The sequence below is a fragment of the Apteryx mantelli genome, chromosome 3 (genome assembly GCF_036417845.1).
Source record: "Apteryx mantelli isolate bAptMan1 chromosome 3, bAptMan1.hap1, whole genome shotgun sequence".
NCBI lineage: Eukaryota > Metazoa > Chordata > Aves > Apterygiformes > Apterygidae > Apteryx > Apteryx mantelli.
The window spans coordinates 51880151-51894088 of NC_089980.1; positions in this window are offsets into that span (position 1 = coordinate 51880151).

Below are 13938 nucleotides of genomic sequence, written 5' to 3' on the forward strand. Positions count from 1 at the left end.
GCATCAACCACATCTTTCTTTTATCCCTTCTTCTGCTTAAATCCTATGTCTAAACTCTGTTAATAGCCCAAGGGCAGCTACATGAGTGTTCCAAATATTTAACCTGCCTGGTCTGCCCTTTTTCTCTAAAATCGTGTCAGAAATGCTGAATTATAGGCTTTAGCAATCCTTAGCCAAGTAATACATAAACAGTCTAGGCTTTAAGACAAAACTTCATCACACAAACTTACTTCAACCAAATCTTATCCAGATGTATTTTACAAGAGAAATTAATTCTTAATTTTCATTCTATAACATAAGAATACTTTATCACAGTCTGATGGAGATTTGCATGAAAGTCAACACAAATACACTTAGGAAAAAACATTCTTGTTGTTTTTGATATGTGCAATGTTCTAGATACTTTCCTGTACTCATTTTCTAACACTCTGACTTTCGAAGGACACAACTATGTATTTTCAAATACAAACAGGCTATTCATCAACTTAAAGCAGATCTACACCGGGCTACTTATTCCTGCTGCCTCTTGTCTTCCCACTGCCTTTACAGCAAAAGTGAACTCGACTGGGGAATTGGTTGAGCTGAAAAAGAACTTGTAAGAAACTTTTTTTTTTTTTTTAAAGTTAGATCTGTTTCCTCACTCAGTTTGCCACTTGGCTACAAAGCAGCAATGCTGGTGTAACAGATGAGAGAGTTCAGGCATAGGTGCAAACAGAGGGAAGAAGGTAGACTGCTTAACCTAGCACTGCTACTACTGAAATGCATATCAACTATGCCCTTGTTTTGAGGTGTTTTTTTTTAATGAAAACAGTATTTATATAAATAAACTCATATTTTAACTCAGGACTGCAAGTTCACAGCTTTCTTATAACATGCCAATGTATGATACAGTACAAACTTCCAAAATATAAGGCTATGTAAAGACAAAATTAAAATGAAATGTGAAAATTTTGAAACAGATTTGATATGGTCATTTGGGGTCTTGTAAATGATCTTCTCAACTTTTCCAGATAAAGTCAGCAAAAAACTAATATCTTTATAATAAGGTCTTCCCATAACATATCTAGATAAAGTGATCTATTTGTTACTCAAATGACTTTTGTTTCATCATTTTCAATGATGAATATATGAAAGGGCATCAGCCCAGCCCTGTCAAGACCCTGAAGTGGCAATCATAAAATTACAATTTTCACCTATTTTTCTCCCTTTCTTGGACGTCAGTCAAGGACTTCCTTCCAGATGATTAAATGAGAAAAAAAACCTAACGAAACAACCCCCCCCCCAAACAACAACAAAAAAGTTTTTTATGCTTTAAGGAAACTGTGAGGAGATAATTGTCCAGTCTCCTTGCTGTTTCCTTTAAATGATATAAAATTAAGGTGAGAACTCCGAGAGTCTATCAGCACATGCTCCCCATTCCGGTAAAGCAGTTTCTTCCCCAGCAACTTCACAAACATCACATATTCTTCTTGTAAGATGCAGAAAGCAGTCAATGTGAACAACAAGCAGGACCCGGTCAGGTAACTGCCGCAGTCACACTACCATTTCCGAACAACTACACCTTTCTAAATAACTGCACTATAGCAACTTATGGTAACCTCAGGGTTAAAGCAAATGCATTGCATTTTGACTTCAATGGACTAGTTACATTCACACGACCAACCACCACATCGCAAATACGAGGGAACTGATGTACAGCTGTGACGTGCAAAGTCACTAACAGAATTTAACAGAACCCCTTAACTATCATTTAATCATATGATTGAGGGCTCTGCCATTCAAGAGGGTAGATTTGCACGAGTAGATTTCCCTGCTATTCTTATGGATGCTTCAGAGACCAGCTGAATACTGAAATTGGAGTTTAGACTTTCTGCTGCCTGCCTTAATCACTCAAGAAGATATCTACAGAGCCAAAATAACACAAGTTTTGGCCTTCCGGTGGTATTTTGACTGCCCATGAAATTAAATAGACTTTGAAATTAAAAAGACCTTGCCGTTTCAGATACTTTAAGAACACGAGAGAAAAATTACTCCTGTGAGGAAGAATATCATTATATTTGTTTGAGTAAACACATAAAACACAAAAGAGTGGTATTCTCAATACAGAGGCTTTTTAAAGGAAACTACCAAAAGTTAGTGAAAGTTACTAAATCTCAGCCTTCTAAGCCAATGAGACTCTTGTAACAACTTAAATTTAGTTCACAACAACAATTGTAATATTTTAATAAATGCTTTAAATGAGGAAAAAATAAATCCAAAATGCAAACAACTAAAAATCTGCCTGTTGTAGCCAGAGTCTTGATCTGTCCCCAGCACTCCAGCAGCCCAGACGGATAGTAGGAGCTCATTTGCGATTTCACAGCTGGACCCAAGCCACCTGGTTGCAATTACAGTCACACACACAACTACCTGCAAGGCAGTGGTTCCTTTGTGCCAGTGCTATAGGGGCTCCATGTCTTCCTGCGGCTGGCCCCAGCAAGGCCAGTGGTGCTTCAGCACGGGTACAGGCACTGCCACCTGTACCTGCCTCCAGCATGCAGGGCTGCATGCTCACAGACTGCGTGTTTTAAGGTAACTGAAATACAAATTGACTCAGAGAATCTCCAAGGAGGAGGTAAACATTTTCTCTCGTATTCACTTCTTAAAAAAGCGCAACAACTTTTAGACAACTTTCATGCCTCACTGCAATCTCCACAGAAGCAGCTCTAAGAAAGGACAAGTTCTTGAATGCTCTGTGCAGCTAATGTAGGATGGGACATGAATTAGCAACTGATTACATTTAATTAGAAAAGCTGCTTTGAAGGAAGTGATCATTAATGACACAAGTAGTTTACAAGCATTGTTCTCTAGCAAAATCTATGTTGCCACTTGAAGTAGTCTAAGTCTTTTCTCATAAGCAACCAGCATCGAAAATTAATCAGAAACCACGGATATTTTGTGTGCATTTCACAACTGCTGCAATCATGAATAGTTCATTCCCAATGCTCAGTTTATACAGATAAAATTCATGAGTCATTCACACGCTCTTTATTACCCGGTTACACAAGTCTGTTCAAATTCTCCTCACCTGCAAGGACAACGCGGTGTGCAGCTCATTCATGCAGTCAGTCATACAATGACAGCCTCAGTAGCTCAGCGTGCACCCCTCTGACCCAAAACACATATTTATTTGCTCGATGCATTCATCGACACATATCACTGATGAAAACATATTATGTATCTGTAATTCTAATTCTAAGCACAATTCTTTCTTTAACAATTATGGTTCTTTAAATTAGTAGAAAGCACTGTTGCTACCTGGTATAATATAACAAAAAGACAACAGACAAAAATACAACAGTGTTGCCAGCTATTCACTGTGTAAACCAGAACATACTGTGTACATGTGCACAAGTGCTAAATAGCTTTCATGATAAAATGTATGGCTTGTTTTAAATCATTGACTACATTCAAACTGCTTGCATTTATACAATTTCCACTATTTAAATTAATTTTCTCATTAGGTTTAATTATGCTAAGATTTGCATTAATGGAATGCTAAATGGTAATTGATTATTACAACACATTCAAGAATAACGATATATTAATTGTGTATGGCAGAAAGAGAAACCGAATGGATTGGTCCCCTTATAATGAACAAAATTGGATCATATTCAGATGACTGAACATTTTGGCCCCTGGCAACAATAATTGTGGTTTTAATCAAACTTTGTTTAATGTTATGAATATGCAATATTTTAAAACTGTGCAACACTATCTTACTGCTTGAAACTTCGAAGTTTGTTTTAACAGCAAGATCTTATAACCACGACTAATGAGTACCGATAAAGTGCCTTTTAGTCTTGATACAAACTCTATGATTAGCCTCTGATTTATTTTCAAATAGTAACCAATCCAGCTTACACTTCCAACGACAAACCCACTACTCATACCAAAGAATATGATTTTCCATCAAAATGCTATTTTCCAAAAAGAACAAATGTCCAAAAAATAAAGGTAATTAAGCTGCATTAAGAGCCTGGGTAATTAAAAATGCATCTGGTAGTATACATTGCTCAAAAAAAAAAGAATTTTCACAAGGAATTGGCTAATAGTAGCTTTTTAAACAAGATTTTCAATCTCAGGAAGTAAGAAGTATTCACCTGTTACCTCTGAATACTGAACACAACTTATAGTATTGAAAACGAGACTGTGAAACATAAGTTACATTTCCCTTGCATCTTTTTATTGCTTTTTCCACAATGATCCCCCAGTTCACTATATGCTCATTCAGCATTTGCAAATACAATTAAGGTTGTTTGCCTCAATATTTCAATACTCTGTAATATTTTAATTTATTTTAAAATAATAATTCTAATTACCAAGCACTGATGAACAATGTCAATTTGGTTTGAAATTTAGGTGGGACTGCAGAGTATAGTGGTATCTATTATACATACCACTAGTGGTATCTATTATTTCTGCTGAGTATTTATTAAAACTATATTAATGAACATTTTCCTCAGTTTTCAATTAAAACCATGGTTTGCATCTATATTTTGGTTATTTACTTCAGGTCTGCATGAAGCCTCACAATGCTATCTTTAGATTTGTGGGCATGTTTTTTAAGCTCTTTGTGGGAAAACACCTGTTTTGCCACTGTACAGACAGGGAAGAGAGGAATCAGCATGTCAGTCCACATCAACAGAGTCTGAGTAACACTTCTTACATGCATATGCATAGTAATAAATTGTAGATTTAATATAATCTAAATATAATTTTAAACAGTTGCATAATTTTAAGCAGCCTTTCCTCCTAAATCTGTGGACTTCCTTTGCCACTTGCTCTTTTCCATTGACAAGACACCAGGTGAAGAAGTAGGGCTAACATAGTTCTTGTGTGAGATCTCTATTCTGAGAAAATATGTAATGCAAATGTGACGTTTGTTCTGTGCTGCATAACACTTCTATGAGCTACAGAAGCAGAAAGACTGACTTGCACGTTACTATAAGGTCTCCGATTCTTTCCTGATGAAGGTCAAGAATATCTGTGCTCTGTCCCTCCTAAACTATCTTATTCTTTCTTTTCATGCTAAAGGAGCAACTTTATGTTTATTTTCCACCTTGGCGAAAATGATTATTTTGGATATGTCCCACCAGATTTTTTTTTCTGTATCAGCAACAGAAAGGAGATATCACATGCCAAAGAATGTGTTTCTCAACACATTTAAACCCTGCGAATAGCAGCTGATATTGCTTTGCAAATCAAGCATTGACATGTTCATGTTCTATGAACCAAATAATATTTTAGGAAACTAGACAAGTTCCTGTGCTATAGTGCTACATGGCCCATGTAAAACCAAAGTTGACTTTTTCTGAACTGTTATTTTGCCACTTTTTGCCTACGTAGCAGAGGGTAATGAATAAAGTCAGAACTGACAGTTTGAGCAGAATTTGTGCGACTGCATAATCATCTAGCAATAACAGTTAATTAAAAAATAAGATCAAAAGAAGGTGACTCCTTTCCTCATCCAGGATTGACCGTAGACGAAGTCTGAGAACAGAACACAGTTCCCTTGGTCTGCTTACTCAAAGAAAGCAGCAAATGGTTGCATTTGGCACGTGCCCACAGAGCAGTTATAAAGCTTTAATGAACTGGTGTTAATTAATAAGAAACCTCTAAACATGCCGGTCACATCATCACTTGTGGAAAAAATAAATAAAGCTTGAAATACCACCTATATTATGTTGTAATAAAATCTGCCTGGGAGAAATGAGGCTGGAACAGTTTCATGGCATCCCCTCCTTAATGCATGTCAACACCAGCTACGTGCACTTGGATTCAGAAGTGAAGGGATGACTCAGACTCTGTTTTTAACCTCCCCAAAAGGGTCATTCATCCTCCTCTTCACTGGTATGTAGGATACCCAAGTTGGTGCAGCAAATACCCATTATAGACACTAACTGGGATTACAAAATATGAAAACAACCCTGGTTTCTTGGGAGCAAAGATTAAATTTAAGAGGGGAAAAAAAGAAAGCAGCAACTTCAGAGTCTGTGGGTTACACAGACTCACCATAAAGTCTCACCATATAAGGTAATTTAACTGGTCAATAATTGACCATTTTGCCATGTGAAGACGTCTTATAAATAATTAAAACTGTTCAACTTTCTTTCTTTGTACTAGAGGTATCTGGCAACTTTCAATGTAATGTGTTTGTCTAGTGTTCCTTAGTTATAATTTCCCTTATGGTCATGGTACATAGTTGCTGTGAAGGCTTCCACTGGGGCTTTAAATTTTTCACCATGTTTTTCTCTGACAGATGCACATATGAAATGCTCAACCCTTTCCTCCCCACCCAGAGAAATAAAATGAAAAAAATAAATAAATACTGGCACTTCAGAGCGGAAAGTAACTTCTTATATGCATCTTCTAAACTCAAGAACAACTTACTAAAGGAAGTGTGAAAAAGGGGGTTATTAAAAAACTGGGAGGAATTCACAAATACAGAGTTGGAGAATTACCGGCCAAACAAACTTCCTTGGTACTCCTTCTCTCAGAGACACATGGGAAGGTCAGATACATTCTGCTGACTAGCAATAAAACAGGTACTGAGCTCTCAACTCTCCTGTGCATCTGCACTGCTTTTCTCTAACCCATACCTATTACTGGCTGAAAAATGGCCAACATGTATAGACTTGCAACAGTGCAGTCGGGCATTAGTCAAAAAGACTGAGGGATCTTACAGGTAGAGGTTGAAGACAGAAGCATACAGCACTTCTAACAGGATGCAGCAGATAGCACTGGAGAAAAAATAATAATGCTTTAAAAACCCATTGGGAAGAAGAAGTTGAAAAGTGATGATGCTCTATCCCTCCAGTCTGCCTTGTACATTACATGGATGAATTAATTACTCAACATTTGAAGTGTTACTTTACACTGAAGCTTGCCAGCAATGCTCCAGCAGTTTGCAGGCTGCCTCTTTAGAAGGGTAGGTTTGGGGAGAAGGAGGATTAGAAATTCAAATCAGGGAATATAGGAACCAGGAAAGTGGCTCTTTTTGTCTCTTGGGGAAGGGAGCCAGCTGTTGCATTTGTCAGAGCATTTTCTCTGATGGACCAAAGAGCAGTGGAGATAGCAGATGCATAGTCAGCAAATTTTCTTCTCAAGGCTAGAAGTACTGTCTGGGAAGTAGCATCCTGAAAGTAGGAGGCAAATGATGGGCAATGGGAAGAAAGGAGCATTAGAAAGCTTAAATACAATTATTTTTCTGTGAAAATAGAGCATCTCAAAATAGCTAAGGAACAAATAATTTTGCTAGAACGAATAAGAAGTTAAAATGGCCTTGAGGTAACAGAGAATATTCATCAGTTCACAATATATGCAACTCTCTAAATTGCTGAGTAAACTAGTTCAGCAGATGCCTTCCCATATTAAGACGTAAGTAAATATTGCACAAACCCCAGACAGTCAAATTATATTACTAATTTTATATGGGTGATAAAAATCTACTTTAAAAAAATAATTTTATTACTATTTTAGCATAATTCTGATTGCAACTTAATTCCAAGGAACAACAACAAAAAATCAGCAACCCTTTCCCACAAAGTTAAAACTGCTTCCCTGACCATGATGTTGTTAGAAAAAGACCATTCAGATTTGGCTATGTTACTTCTTCTCTGTGCTATTACATGGACTAGAAGGACTTTTACAGGGTTAACATGAGATAAGCAGTATTTTTTCTGCTAATAAGATATAAACAAATAAGATAAAAAATCCTGATACTGCTGTATGTACTGTACTTTGCTATGTAGTAGCTTTATTAGTAATAATTATGAGAATAAGTTACAAACAAAAATCATTAAAGTGAGATTAAAGGCTTATGCTAAACCTATAAAAGCTACGACCTAAAGGATAACCTTTAGATATTAAAGAAGCCTCTAAAAACCAAGCAAGAACATACCTTATATGCAGGATAATCACATCATAAACATTAGGTAGATGTCTGAAGAACCATATAATTCTTGTTTTGTTCCATTAGAATAAGAATTAGAAATACAAAATGAAAGAAATCATAGGTTTAAGTACCTGATAGACTTTAGTAGAACACTGTCCTTTGAAACTCATTGTCGCATTTCTTTTTTGTAGATGGGACAGGTATAAATGCTTGTGCTTAAGAGAGACCAACATTTGTATAGGTAAAATAAAACAACCCCTCAACCGCTCTTTTCAGTGGCCTGTAACTTTGCTATAGGTTTGTATGCCAATGGACTTTTTCTCTTTTCAAAGATTCAGAAAGAAAGCCTTGTCTACTGAAAATTTCTGCCTTAAGGAATAAAGTACCCTCCTTCTAGGACATGAAATGAACGAAATTTGGCACAGTAGGCTGACATGATGATGTTCCTCATTCTCTTGCTACTTCTAATGCTCAGGAAAAGCTAAATTACAAAACTTAAACTGACAAAAATATTTTTTTCAGTAGAGACCGCAGAGAACTTGATAACTTTTTTCCATACTTGTTTCGCCCACCTACCAGACAAGTGCCAACAAGGTACAAAATGGAAGAAACTTCTTTTTTTTTCTCCGTGCCTTTCAAGGCTATTTTGGCACTGTCCCCTGCAACTAAGAACAAGAAATGTTTGCTTCTATTGCACTTACTGTTCCTGCCAGGGACGCTGCGCAGCAAGGAGGAGAGGCCAGATCGATTGAGTGCAGGGAGCTGCAAAATGGGGGGCATGAGGAGAGAGGGCTAAAGGATCCAGAAGATGACAGGAACAAAAAGGAGGTGGGAGATTTTTTTTTTTTTTTTAATAACTGTGAAGGTAGCCAAAACAGCAGAAGAGGCAGCACAGAAGTCTATAGCCAGCCCAAAACACTCGCTGCAAAACCTGGGAGGGAGCCCACAAGAGCTGACGTGACATCTCCTGGCCCGCCACACTGTCACATACCCCCGTGCCAGCTGGGGCCACACTGCGCACATGCACGCGCAAGCTGCCCAGCTTGCTTGAGGTGGCGGGTGCAACAGCATGTTTTTTTGCAGGATTTTTATTGCATCTCTGCTGCGCCTGTCCCTGGAGCACCAGGTGGTCTCCGAATAGTGCCTAGTGAGCTGCCGTGATCTCCTTCAGGGTTGCTCTAAGGTTTTACCCTCCTTTGGGTGACTCTGACTAGAGCAAATGATGGGGACGAGGGTCCAAGCAAATGGTGGCCCCCTAAAGAGTCCCTTTCCTCCTCTCTTCCTCACAAAATCGTGACTTCTGCCAGCGTTGCAGGTTCTTCGTTGTCTTTGGAGGCCTGTCAGCCTTTGCACCACATTCAGCAAAACGAATCCCGAATTTCATAGTGTTTCAGCCATAGGCCAGTGGCCAAACGAACTGCAGGATCAGCTGGTTACCGACTGTGCGGTGAGGAGACAAAAGCACCATGAAATAGAAGTTTCCTAAACCATCCTGGAAATTTATTTTTAGGGATTCAGAAAAAGAGTTGGCCTAATGTTTTTAAACAAACAGGTAGCTTTTGCCAGAAAAACAAAAACAAAATTGCTATCTTACACTAAAAATAGGAAAGACAGGCAAGTGAATATACAATTTCCACACAGGTGTGCGTGCATCTTCCAGCACTTCAGGCTATGTTCTATAATCTTGTCAAGGAAACATGAACAAAATTTTGGGGATAATCTCGACTGAGTCTGTGTGAAAGTACAAGCAGAGCTGGAAGAAGACTACACTCATGCTGCTCTGTGTGATCCTGCTTGTTTATCAGAAAGAAATATTTCAAAATGTTGAAATACTGTTCAGAACTTTATTCAAATCTGAAATAAATGATTACAGCCTGTTTTGATTCAAGGTTTCATGTTGGAAGTGGGAGCAGTAGTGATTTTAGGTATTTGTATTAAAATAAGAAAAATAAATTGAGTGTTACACATATAAAAAAAAAACCTGTAATGAGAACCCAAATACTTAAAATGAGAGAAGCAAAATGCATAAAAATTAACTCTAGCAACAGTATAGCATTACAGATGTATGTGTAAGAATAAAACCATAGTCCAAATGCTAACATTATTTTCTTGTTAGATAACCAGGCTTGAGTACTTCACTGTATGGCTCCCCCCATGCTTAGAAATGTCCCTTGCACCACAGTAACGAAGCCTCCTTCTTCCTGGCGTGGATGAGCTGGTAATTTTCTACCTGCATGAACAAGACCAGGCGGTTTGCAGAGAAACATGTTTTAAGACAGTGCTTTGAATGGCAAGCATTGCTGAGTACAATCACACGTATTTGCCAATATTATTCTGCTTTTCCCTCTGCCCTCTGAAACTCTTGAAGGAGAAGAGCATGAACACATGGTCCCCCCGGTCGCCTCCCACCAACTCGTCAGAGCAGAGAATCACTTCAAGGCTGGTGAAGGTTTCAAACACAGGTTTCTACTCTTTCTCTACACCCTATCTATTTCAAAATCTCTTAATAAAACAATTAGAATAATTCAATAAAACATCAACAGAGAAAGACACTTTGGTTAAAATGTAATACTCTGCATGGTCATGACTTTATCCCTCTGCCCTCATTATTCATGATAGGTATCCTTGCTACCCACAGAACCACATAACTTTATAACTGCGCTTTATACAAAATAACAGTATAATTGTGTTCTTAACAAATCCTACAAGAGTACAAAATTGTGATGCTGTATTGCGCCAGAAATCAGAAGGGTGAGGAAAAGAAACAGCTTTGGTTGTTTTACCCTGTTAGAATACTAGAAGCGGTTTCTTCATTCTATTTAATGTATTTATTTAAAATCAGATTATATTTTTCTTGCCCTGAATGCCCTGAAACAAGGGCAAGGACTCAGCTTTACTCTATTTTCCCTTGCAGCCACCCTGCCTGCTGGCAATCAGGCATATCTGCAGTTCTGTTCTAGCACCATCTTTTCTGAATCCTGTCCAGCTACTGAAGAATTAAATAGGAAAACCTGGCGTAAAAAGGGGAGAGTGATCACATCTGAAGATATTTCAATGAGACAATGATAAAGGACATGATCAGAGGGAGGAGGAGCAAATGATATACTTGTAGTAGAAAGATGCAGATGGTACAAGACAGAAAGCAAATCCGTAAGAAATAAGGTTAATTATCTTTTCTGCTTATGGAACAAACTGTTTGAAAATCCAGATCTAACTGAACAGTCCTATGTTAAAAAAATATATATGTTTTACTCAGTAATTCATAAAACAACCAAAGGTAATGGCACCATTTCAGTAATTGATGAATTTTCTGCATGTGTATGTGAGAGTTACGTAACAGAACTTATGAAGCACATTTTTATTCTTCAGAAAGAAAAGATGTCTCTCACAAAGGGATAACACCATTGTTATGAAGAAGAATGATCACCCATGCACAGAGCTTTCTGTTGCCTGGATATTATGTACTGACAGAGGGGAGGATCTGTGTCTTCACTGAGCTCTGCCCAGGACCATCTATCTACATGGGGTAGGATGGACAAATTTGAGAATGCTCTTCATGTTATCCCGTCACTGGCACAGTGGTGCTCTCCATTAGTAAGTCGAAAAAAGCATCTTTCAGTGGCATGCCTTGGGGTAATGGAGCTAGTCTACATGATAACTTTCCTGAGACAGACGCCAACTGCAGCGCAGTGGGTGCAGAAGGGCAAGATTTGCAGGAAATGGAGACCGAAGGGCTCCGTGGAAATGTCTTCCAGGAGCAGGGCAACACTCGGGAACCTGTGCAAAATAGGACCAACTGGGAGTCTGATGGAAATGATGGAAACCTGTATAAGTGTCTGGGAAGTTACTTTTAGCTTTCCATCTTAATATTCCAAGGTTTTCATCTATTTTAAAAGTAAAATAAACCAGTTAATTTTTTTTTTAATCTGAAAAATGGCTACAACACTTAAAAAAAAAAAACTTTCACATTTCCATCCACCCTATGGGACATTTCTTCTTTTCCATCATTTGTAAGCCAGTAACCAACCTTTTCCTTTTCAAGAGCTTGCACACAACCTGTACAGTGGCTCATTCTGCAAGAAATTACATACTATTTCATTGGTATGGCTCAGGGACACAAAGGTAATTAGGCAGCCATGTTACTGCTTGCTAGACTGCCTCTGGAACCTCAGTATATGCTACTGAATATATAGTTTACTGTGGGTTCATCATCTGTATGTGCCCAGAAACATGGAGAAAGTGTTAGAGAAATATGAGCAAGTAAATGCAACATTCCCAGTGGGGAATCTGTAACCTACCCCTTAAACCCACAGGGAGCTCCATGATTTCAGGGAGCTGATAGCACTGATCATGGATTACCAGACTGGGATCTTAAAGAATAGCATGTTCAACAAAGGCAACAGAAAATGGTACAGTACAGATATAAATGACCAGGAAGCGATGGTGGAGTAAGAGTGGAGGAAGATTACAAAGTGAAAGGCTGTGAACAATATTGAATCCTATTTTATGCGTGCATCTCAACAGCTCTTTGAATTAAGGCAAGTAAAAATCAGTACATGCTTCAGCGTGAAGGGAGAACGCTGCTGCCAAGCATGAACCCCCACACAAACTGAATGTCAGGTAATTTCTCTGTTCAGTAAAGACACAGAATTTGTCATCTCTTCCCCCTGTTGGTGATTGTTTTGAACAAGACACGCAGCTGCTACCATGGAAGGCAGAAGTGACTTAAAGCTCTTGAGGATCAACAGCTCGGTACTTGTATGGTATTTACAGGGGAATTCTGCCAAGACATTGACCTCCGACAAAGCTGCGAGTGTGTGAATCAGTGATGTTCAGCATAATCCCCTCGTAAAAATCTGATGGTGAGTCACCAGTCGCAAATAGCTTCCTGCTCGCTTTGCAAACAAGGAGGCAGCAGGAAAGGGCTGAATGAATGAATAAACGGTTTGTGTATTTCTTTCCTCTGAAATGCTGGCACTGAAGAGGACATGGAAGAGGAAAGGCAGGAGCGGGAGGAACGCTGCGGTTGCGCACGGATATTACACATGGAAAAGGGTAAATGAAAGGCAAAAGGACACAGAGGAAAAACTAAGACGAGATGCCAGTCTGGAAAAATAATGCCTTCAGAGAGCCTGACTCTCAGACGTATTTTCAGATTAAGCATTGCTGATCATTCACAGACCTGAAAGAGTTATGTCCGTCTTGTAAAGCTTTTACAATCTTTCTGCCCCCACCAAAAAAGGGCACTCTAAAGTGCAGTGCTGCAGACAGCATCTAAAAAAATGTATTTCTTCTGCAATTATTCCAACTATTCTGGCTTCCCAGATAAAAGTATTTAAATGACCCTGCACATCATAAAGGGCTTTATGCAATTATAGCTGGACAGACACCTCCAGTTGTACATAACCATATACCAACAAAACGTTGCTTACATCAGTTGTATTTTCTAAATACAAAGAATCAAAGAGGTGAGAAAATCCTTTTAACTGTGATTTTAAGATGTGAAAGGACCTACAGGTCTTCACACACAAACCCACCTTCACAACTGTGTGAGGAAGTATGTTAAGCACAGTATTTTAAGGGATGTAAAACTGATCTTTCTCTACGAATAATTAAATGGCAAGATTTTTCCTTATGAATTAAGCCACGTAGGAATCTAGCTGTACAATTTGTCGGTAGTCACGGAAATAAACCATCCTCTGCTACCAGATATCGGAGTGGGGGGACGGACCCGGAGTAACGATGAGTCTCAATATGAGTATGGTCGTTCTCCCTTTATTAGAGCTTACACAGAGTATATACAGACAAGCAATAAGCATGCACTAGCAATAGCTGTATGATTGGTTTACTTCTGTCCACGCGCCTAAAGCGGATATATGATTGGTGCAAAGTTGCTGTTCATGTGGAGGGGCTTGTCGGCCCCCTCCTTTACTTGTTTACCACTACTTGCCTTTCCCTTCTGTAATGGTCTAGGAATGCTCAAGGACAGTTCACATAGCCGT